The sequence below is a fragment of the Anser cygnoides genome, chromosome 8 (genome assembly GCF_040182565.1).
Source record: "Anser cygnoides isolate HZ-2024a breed goose chromosome 8, Taihu_goose_T2T_genome, whole genome shotgun sequence".
Classification (NCBI taxonomy): Eukaryota; Metazoa; Chordata; class Aves; order Anseriformes; family Anatidae; genus Anser; species Anser cygnoides.
This window is the reverse complement of record NC_089880.1, coordinates 28,888,233-28,898,375: the sequence shown is the minus strand read 5'-3', so window position 1 is coordinate 28,898,375 and position 10,143 is coordinate 28,888,233.

Below are 10,143 nucleotides of genomic sequence, written 5' to 3'. Positions count from 1 at the left end.
AGTTGCCAAAAATACTGGGGGCTTCTCCTAGCCATTCCTCACTTAAGGCAGTTTTGAATTTGGGGTTTCAATCCTTTGAGAAATTCAGATATTTTACTATTTTCCTCTTGAATTGAGGCGGAAAGTCAAAATACGAATCCCCATTAGGAAATGTTAAACAATTTTTTGCAAATCTGTTTTCCCAGCTACAGTGCAGACCTACATAGTTGCAGGCACCAAGAACAGAAAAAGCCTCCTTATCTCCAAAATCGCTTACAATCTCAAAGTGCTCAAGGAGTGTTTTCCTTTTCTTTTGTACCTCAAGACACAATGCAAGCAGCAAACAAGACTCATGATTTTTAACTAAGCGTAGCTGCAAGGCTTGCTCCTGGGCAGCCCTTCGGCTGGGGTGGCAGGAGAAGCACAGTGAGCTCCACTCATGCTCACCGAAGGACAGCTGTGCAAGCACATGGCTCATCAGCCTGAGGTGTTGCCTGAAGCCTGGCCCCCGAGCTCAGCAAAATGAGATGCTCCTGGCATAGCTGCTGGGTCCATTGGCAGAGGTTGCCTCTCTCCTTCCCCCGGAGCCGAACTTTCCTAAGTGTGTGGTGGAAATGATGCAGCCTTCCCCATGCTGAAACCTCTGGGGATGGTGATATTGGCTGTAAGGACACATTTCAGGCAACGTGGAAGGTAACCTGCCGATGATGGTGAAGTGATGCTCCCCATGCACTGTGCTGTGCAGCACATGCTAGGCACCTAAAGTGCCTGTGAACCTCGGCATTGCTCTACAAGTTTGTTTAGGGGCAGGTTTTAACAGGAGCTGGTGCTAAATGGCAGCAAGGGAGCTAAATAACCTTCCAGGTAAGGGTCCTGTGTCCAGCTGGAGCACGTTCTTACAGGAACAGGATTTCCAGGAATGTTGCTTTCCTCACCCCAAATTCTCTGTTGTCTGATGGCACTCAGAGTTTGAAAAAACACTGGCTAAGCCAAAGTGAGAACTGGCTGCCGGGGCTCAGCAGCACATGTTTTGCATTACAGAGCTGTTTGAGGAGCCTATGTAGCTTAGTGGAAAAATCAACAGGTTCGTCCCCTTGCAGCTCACAGGTCCAGAATAGCCCGTGGCCCTAGAGGGGGGAAAACTCTTCCCGAGCTCAGCTCCCTCACTAGTTTCCATGTCAGAGGCTGTGCATCGTGTGCACACGGATGGCACACTGGCCATGTGTGAGGGTTTTGCCCTGCAAAGCCCTTGGGAGCAGTTTGCAGGATGCAGTGGTCCCAGCCCTGACACACACAGCCTGTCCTCAGGTCGCCTCCCCTCCACCTCCAGAGCAAGCACTGTCTATTCCTGAAACAGAGGAAAAACAATGAAAATAGCAATGAAACATAAGCCTGAGGATCTAGCACACAAATAGCAGAGGAAAGAGAGATAAATACTGTGATAGCTTTTAAATATCTGCGGAGGAAACCAGCCAGGAGCCAGCTTGGCTACAGCGAGATGGGCTGGGAGATAATGACAGATGATCCCAATATTCCCAAGAGGATTTCTGACCACCGTTTGTACAAACAAAGCGGAACGTGACATTCTGGAGATTTGGGTTCATTTTCTTGGGAGGAAAAGGACTGCTAAAAGCCTTTAATAGCTCCAATTCAGGTAATCACGATTATAAGGAGCAGGGGAGGAAGCTGGGCCTGATGTATGACATGCCAAAGAGCTGAGTGCAGTAAACAAGGGTAGGGGAATATTTGTTTGGCCAGCACGCTCGGTACACAGGAAACACCAAGCAATAAGAGGACGACTGAGTGCAGGAGTTCCCAGTCCTATATTTACGAGCAAATAAAATGATGGGAGGACCCCACAAATTACAGACATCTACAAATAACCGCAGAGCTTTTGTCTGAGCTGTGGGAAGATGCTGTGGACGCTGATAACAGAGGCTGCCTTGCACAAGGCTGGGGAACGTGGGGCTTGGCCGTGTGTCCACTGCGCCGAGCATCCCGGCCCCATCCTGGCTCCAGTCTGCAGGGGAAGGTGGAGAGAGACCAGGAGAGGATAATTATGGAATAACCTGTCGATGGAGGAAGTGGCTTCCCAACCTCTCTCTATTTAGGGCTTGAGTTATGCTCAAAAGCAGGCAGATTTATAGCCCTCCCATGGTTGTGTTGTTTTCTCCTTCTGGCCAGATTAATATAATAAATGAGAGGTAGGAAAAGGGCTGAAAAGCAAAGCCCCTGCAGCGATGTTGTGTCACATCATTAAATAAGGGGGCTTTTTACTTGAGAGGAGATGTTTGACCCATAATTACAGCTAAACTCCAGTTTGGAAAATGGCTTTCAGTCTATTGAGACTTCTGTAATTTTAACAGGATGCAGCATTCAAGTCCTCACCCTCTGTTTTAGAGGGCAGCATAAAGTGATTATAAAACACTAAATAGCAGCTGTTTTTCAGGCTGGAAGGGACTCTTCATTGCTGTGTGATTCTGCTCTACACAAAAGCTCTTTCTGAAATTAAATACCCACTGTAAATGTCAAGTAGTATTTGGTTCTCATTCCTGAGGTCTGCACACAATTCGTTCTAGCAAAACATGGGCTGAAAACTAACCTGACTTGTATGGCAGAGTGAGTATCGACTGGGAATTTCCAAATCCCAACACCAGCAGGGCAGCAGGAGCTCGGAAGATTATCAAAGGCAAAGGTATTGCAGTGTCCTGAAAGAAGGGTTAACCACGCTTGCAATATTTACTGTCCCCCAAGACTGGATTGGGTATATCGAGAACGTGATGGCATGTTTAAACACATTACTTTATCACCTTTTCGATCTAAACCAATCACGAACATATAAACCAGCTCTGAGGTGACCAGGCAGCTTGTTTTTTGATAACAATAATTATGTTCCTTGCATTTACACTGAGCTTTTCGTTTGTAGATCACAGGATGCTTCATCAAAGCAGGCTGCAATCACCACTGCCCATCATTACCAGCAGAGAAAATGAGGTGCAGGGGAGGGAAACACCTTGTTTGTCCCAAACCAGACATCAGGTGATGGGGTGGCAGGAAATATGAGCCTCGTGGTCCTTATTGAAAGGACAAACCCTAGCTTCTGACCATGGATTAGCATGGGATTGGGCAAAACCTCCTGGCAAGGAGACATCTGGCAAGTTTTGGATGAAACACTTCTTCTTCATTCTTTATTTTTTCTTTATCTTCAGAATGGAAGGTTTCATAGGAAAGAGCTCTTTCTAACAAAGCTTTCCCGGAGAAGGATTTTTTTGATATCACAAGGCACTTTGTGGTCAGGAAGCACGTGTGTTTAGCCATGACAGGCCATGGTGGGGATGTGGGAACCCCAGACCTGAGTCCCACCTGTGTCTGAGTCAGACCTCCATGGTCAAATCTCCCCAGTCCCTGATGAGATTCTGGTTGCAGTCTCACCGGTGTGGTGCAGCTGGTCGGGGCTGCTCAAAATGCATGGCTCATCCAGCCCAAGTGCTAGCTGTTAGCCATCTCACACACCAGCAGAATCCTGCTTTAACTGTTTCTCCAAAAAGGATTTAAATCCCTTATATCCCCTCATGTCTGGATTGCGACCAGTTGTGGGACGAGACACGAGCGCTCTTCCTATCTAACAGCTTTCAAAGGTGTTGGTCTCACATCCACTTCCAGGCGAGCGGGGCTACATTTTGACATCTCAGCAAATTTTTCTGCCTGTCCTCATGTGGGAAATTTCCTGCCCATATTTAAGCCTTGCGTGGCCTCTTTCTGCTGTTGTTCCCCCTGACAAGAGGGCTGCAAGCAAAAGAGAGAGCAAAAAAAAAAGGCGAGCCTGCAAAAATATCCTCTGCTGTGTCCTCTTAAGAAAGATGTCAATGCTGCCTTATCCAATTTTCATTTCACATCACTTCTAATCAGACTCTGGTTTCATTCCAAAATTTAGCACTGGGAAAAATAGCTTTTTTTTTTTTTTTTTTTTTTGTCTTTTATTAAGAAATAATGCCTTCTTGAAGAAAACAAGAACAACAACAACAAAACTCCTCTTGATTCTTTCTGAACAGCTCTTCTAATACTTGAGCTGGAGTGGTTTACAATGCATAAAGTCCTTTGTGCTTTGCATTTTTCAGTGCTTTGGGCTTCTGCCTGCAGTTGTGCAAAGTTTCAGCAAAAATAACCCAGCAAGAGTTATTTCAGTTTTTGATTCACGTTTTGGTGTCAGAAAGGGGCTGAGATCTCAAGGATGGAATGAAGTTCTCTGTCATAATTTTGCAAGTCTGCAGTTTGATTTAATAGTTGTCTGAATCAACTCCATGAAAACTTGTATGGCTATTATTGTCCTGGCTTCCTTCACTAAAACAGCCATACCCTAAAAATAGATAGTTTGTAAATAAGAGGGGAAAAAAAAAAAAAGAAAAAAAAAAGCTGGCATCCCAGGTTCTTTTAAATAAGAAAGATGCACTTTGCAACTTTAATTTTTAGGTTGGTTTCCATTCATTCAATTTTGCATATGAGGAGAGGCAGAAGAACCAGGTGCACTGGTTTGTGAGAAGGCAGGACAGTGATTTTTTTCCCCCAAATAGCTGGCCTACTGTGAGGCTCAAAAACTCAGAAATAAATCCCACAATGGAGGCTAAAACCCCTTGTATCCTGCAGCAGCACCAGACCATGTTATTGCAAGGAGCAATGATGATTATTCTGGGGGGCCAGGGCTGAGCTTGCTGGAAGCTCCTGGACAGATTTGTGTCCCCACCAAGCTCTGTGCCAGGCTCGCCAGGTCGCAAATCCCTAGGGGACCTGTGGTGCGTGTTGTTTTCTGCTGTCCACAGCTCCCAAGGCTAGGGAGAGAAATTAAACCACGGTGCAGAGGTGCGAATGTTCCCAATAAAACCATCCTGATGGGAACGCCTTTTTCTCATGGAAGCCATCTAAATACCAGTTCACCATGGCAACACACATTTGGGCTATAAAAACCCTCAAAGAAGAGGATTTTTGCTTTTATTTAACTTCACAAATACCTACTTCATCACCCACCCCAGGGATGGGCTCAGGAGCTGGGCACACCACGGGGAGGACTTCGTCACGCAAAGCAACCACCACGTGCTTTAGGATCAGATATGGAGCCAAGAACTGGAAGAGGAGGCAGATTTCCTTGGGAGATAGGGGAGAGCCCAGCCAGGAGGCTGGGGAGGCGTGAGGGTGCTCCAGCCTCACTGGTTATCGTCGTCCACCATCGAGCAAACCTTCCTTCGCCTTCCAAGCAGATAAAACCAGTCTGCGGACATTGCACGTTTCAGCTGATTCAGACACAGCTGGCGTGCTGGGAGCTGGAGGGAATTTATTTCTCTTGGCCGATGACCCGCTCTCTTTGAGGGCTGCGTTTTCCATGCACTCTCTGCCTGGCCGCAAGGTTTATACCTCTGACAATTATTATTATTTCATTATTGGGCTAGGAGCTAATGTATTAGGCTAATATGCAGCTGGTAGCCTGTGGACTCTTTTGCAAGACTGTTTCGGTGACACTTGGAGGAAACTTTATAGATAGGCTGTTCAAACCCAGCTCAACCCTAGTCTGGCATTTAGCTGCGGCTTGCAGAATATAATGGCTAAATACGTTTAGCCCATGCCCACAATAACTCTCTTTGACTGCAGAAGAAGTTCCAATAAACATGTCATTCACATGCGAATGTATTCCAGTAAAAATTAGTGAGCTGATGCTATGAATAACCTGCAGAGCCGTAGTGTATTTTCAATCGCCCTCCCATCAGACGGTAACGAGATGATTAACACCAGATCGGCCAAGATATTTATATTGCTCGGATCATGATGTGTCATAAGCAAATGCAAAATTGCATACTGTATTGTAACAGCAGGGATGGGAAGAGCCACGTAATGAGCTGGTTTTATAGTGAAAAACAAATGGGATTGTAATACAACCCTGGAAACAAGGGAGTGCTTCCAAGCGGGCCGAGGGAACAGGACAGCGGCGCGTGAGAGCAGTGCTGAGAGCGACTCTTTGGTGAAATGAAGTGATTTATATAAACAGAGGGTGGTTTATTTCTTTTTTTTTTTTTTTTTTTTTTTTTTCTTTCCTGCAGCAGCTTTGAGTGATACAGCATGGATTTGGACAGCACATCCTTGGACCTGGCCAGCCTGGGAGAGCTTTTTATAAAGTTAATTCTTTTTGTTTGCTTCTTGGGGATAAAATGAACTGCCGCAAGTTTGGGTTCCTTTGTGGCTCTGTCACCTTCTCCCCACCTCCCCTATTTTATCATTAACAGGAGCCCCTGCAAATCTTCCCCTGCAACAGGAGAGCCCTCCCCCACCTGCGGCCCCTCTCCACCAAGCGCTATTTTGTAAAATCTCTTGTCACCAGGGCTCTGCGAAGACTTAGGCGCCTAATGGGAAACATGTGTCTTTTCCAGTGCTTGCAGCCTCACCCCGAGGAGCTCTGCAGTGGAGCTCTCTCAGTGGAGACAAGGAGCTGATGGAGAAAGCAACGAGGTGGCAACTTGGGTGTTTCTGCTTGCTTCAGATGCACGGCGATGGCAGCAACACACAGCAGCTTCTCTGTGGAGGGGGGCATGTTGGGCAATAGCGCCTGGTGCTCCTGCTGGGAAGCCTAGACAAAAGGCAGCAAGGGGGAAATTAATGGCTTTTTTAGAAGAGGGAAAAAGCAAAATGATGGGAAAACAACCCCCAGTTCGGAGCCTCGGCCCACCACAGGTTTTTTCCATTTCCTAAGCAAGGGAGAAAAAAAGAAGCTGGAGAAGATGCACAGAAGCTGGGGGATCCTTGTTTTTTATTTTTCATGGATCATCACCATCAAAGTAATGGGCATCTTAATACTGTCTGCATCATACATAACATGTAAGATATGTAATATAAATTGGCCACATGCTTCATTGTTTTTCTTTCTGGATGTTCTGATCTGTAGTCTTCTGTACAAAGCAGATCCTGTAAATAAATCAGTGCAGTGCCCAAGGGCACCAGCCCCAGACCTTGGGCAAGATTAACTCCAGCCATAAAACCTGTTCATCACTTTGGCCACCTCCTTCAATTTCGTGAGTACAGGGGATCTCTGGGTAGATGGAGCTTCTGGAGCCAGAAGGTGCAGTACAGACCCAATGCCATCCCTAAAACTTGTGTGCGAGTGGGCCTCATTTGGGTTTAAGTGCTCAAATAGCCAAGCTTGCTGGACCTGGCTGGCGTCTGACAGCCAGCACTGCTGTCAACTTTTTGAGAATAAAAATCAGGACTGGTCTGAGGTGCGTCATTTCCCTGGGAGCTCCCTTGCAAAGGTCACTGCTCCTCTCTCCTTACCCCAGTGTCTCCCTCTCTGCAACTCTGTTTTTTATGCAAGACTTTGGGAATTAAAACCTCATTTCAAGGGTTATGAGTAGACCACAGCAGTGATACATTGCGCTGATTATGAGCAGCAGGCGAGCTGTTCCCTGTCAGCTCTCTCGCCGCAGTAGTGTGCAAGTTCTGTATGGCTTGCACTGATTTTTCTTGCCTGTGAAAGTTTCTTTTTTATTTCGTTGTTGTTGTTCCTAGCAAACAGGAATTCCATTGTATTAGTGGAACAGACTTATCATGATAAATTGCATAGAATAATATTGTTACAGGGTATTGCCATCACGTTGGCAGTAATAGGAATTAAAAAAAAAAAAAAGTAAAAAAAAAGTAAGTTGAAAAATAGATAAGTATCTGCAAGATAGCTGGGAGTACAATGGGAGGAAAAAATGGCCCTGGCAGGGAAAGAGATAGATGTCCTCTTCAGGTGAAAAGGTTCATTTATGGGGACAGCACTCTGGGAAATCTTCATATGAAAGAGTCAAGCCATAGGAAAGTAGTTGTCTTCATGAAAACGTCAGGGTTCAGGGCTTCCAAGGGGCTTAAAGATTCTAGATCTGGAGTTCACTTGTCTGTGCCATGAAGGGAACATCATCTTTAGCCTTGGAAAGCTGGGCATCTTGCAGCAGAACCCCTTAAAACCAAGAGAGCCCCAGATCACTCAGTGCTACTGTAAACAGGCACATCATTGATTAAAGGCCTGGCAGGAAGGTTATCTTTCTTAGACTCTTGCATAACAGAAGCTAGATAATTAAGTTTTATAATCTTTGCATCAAGCCTGTAATTCCCTGCTTGTGTTAGAGTATGACTTTGAGGAGAAGCCCCCACCTGAGCACCCTGAGAAGTGCTCACCTCTCTGGGCAATCGCTGCAGTCTCCGTTAAGAAGGGCCACAACTGGAAAGGATTTACCATTTCTTCCATCACTTCTGTTGGGTTGGTGAAAGATCAATTTGCCACCAGCAGCCTTTTTCCTTTCCTCTCCCTGCTTTGGGGACCAGCTGGTTGCAATGAACCAGCCTCTCACCATCCTCCTTGGGAAGCTCAATGGCTTGGATTCCTGAGATGCTCAGCCCACAACAAGGTTTTCAAACAGCTGTTTTCAGGAGTGTTTTCCTGAACTCTCACTAATTCACCAGGATCCTCCCCAAAGCCCGACCTCCATGCCAAGCCCCAGCTGGGCACGTTCCCAGCAGCGCTATATAGGGTAGTAGCCACACTCGTAACGCCAGCCTCTGTCTCTCTTTTATTTCTCTATATCATTATGTTGATGTAATAAATATGCAGAGGAGCTCCAGGCATCAGCCATCTCCTTTGTTTGAAACACTCTACCACGTTCTCCCAACTGGGTATTACCATATGATTATATACATGCCAGAGAAATAAGTCCCGATGTCAGTGCTGCTTTTATACTGCAGCTCTGCCTTCCTGTCCTCCCGTCTGCGTTTCCCATCCCACATTCACACGCTCCCATTACATGGCTAGCCTATATTTTACTCCCTCTGTTCTTGCTGCAGCTCCTCTTGGTAAGGGAAGTCTTGATTATATGTTATGGCTGAATGACTTAAATCACAGAAAAAAATGTACGCAGAAGAGCAAAATGAGGTCAAAATGAAGTCAGAGCGCTCTGGTTGGGAGGCAGGTCCTTATGGAGGGCTGGTGGCACCTCCCCTCGGTCTGCTGAGCCTCCCTGTGCCCGTAAGGACTCAGCAGATGCTTAACCTCCAGGGGGAAACCCCAACCCGCCAAGCCAGCCCAAAGTGAGCTGGTGCAGGCCAAAATTTTATAAGCAGGCTGCAAACGTGGGCTGCTGGGAAGATTCCTGCCTATTTCCAGCACTGGGAAAATGCATGAGCAGGGAAGTCATATTTACATAAGTCAAGGAAAACACCGTTTCCTTCTTCAGCAGGAAACAGAAGTTATTCTCAGAGCTTCAGCAAAAGAACAAGAAATTAAATAAAGTGCTGGCAGCCTAAACTTGTTTTATTCCTGTGGTTTTACAATCTCCGAGTCAAAATAAACACATTTTCAATCTCGGGAGAATTATTAGGGTAATAATGGGGGGGGGGGAAGTTATTTACAGGCTCCAATGGAATCATTCGATGAATCATGTGAACTGAAACAGCAGATTCAGGGCAAGAAAATTCACATTTATGCAACTCTCTGGTTTGATTCTTTTGTTATAGGGCACCCAGATGCTGCAATATAAGATTGGGCAAACCTTTGGGTGCTTCCAGCAGGAGTTTTGCCTGGGAGAAGGGCAATGACCACTATTGCAACAACCGATTTCTTTCAGTTAAGAGTGTTAATGAATTTTAATGGTGTTGTTCCTCCTTAAGTCTGGGGTGGGGTCTCAGGGTGGTGCCAAACCAGAGCCCCTGGGTGAGGGCTTACGTCCCAGGCAGGGTAGGGTGCTAATTTACATTGCCCTATGATATCCAATGAGGCAGATGAAAAGCAAATGAGAATTTTGAATCTTCATACCTTGAAGTGCTTACCATCTCACCTCTTAACAAATAACTCAATTTAGCATTTAATAAGAGGAAAGATTTTCTTAAAGGGAAACTGGAAAGTGGAGCACTCAGCGGGGTAAGTGCCTGGGGCAAAGTGGTTCTTGGGAGCTGTGTCTACTACAGCAAGAGATGCAGTTACAAGGGTAACCAAAGTGTAGTTACAAGAAATAGCTACTAGAGGTAGTCACAAGGGAAACTACAAGAGGTAGCTACAAGGGTACATACCGGAGGTAGTTATAAGGCTCTTGGCACTTTGAGAGTGAAGGGCACAGGAAGAGAAGCAGGTATGGGGCCTCCTACACAGGAATG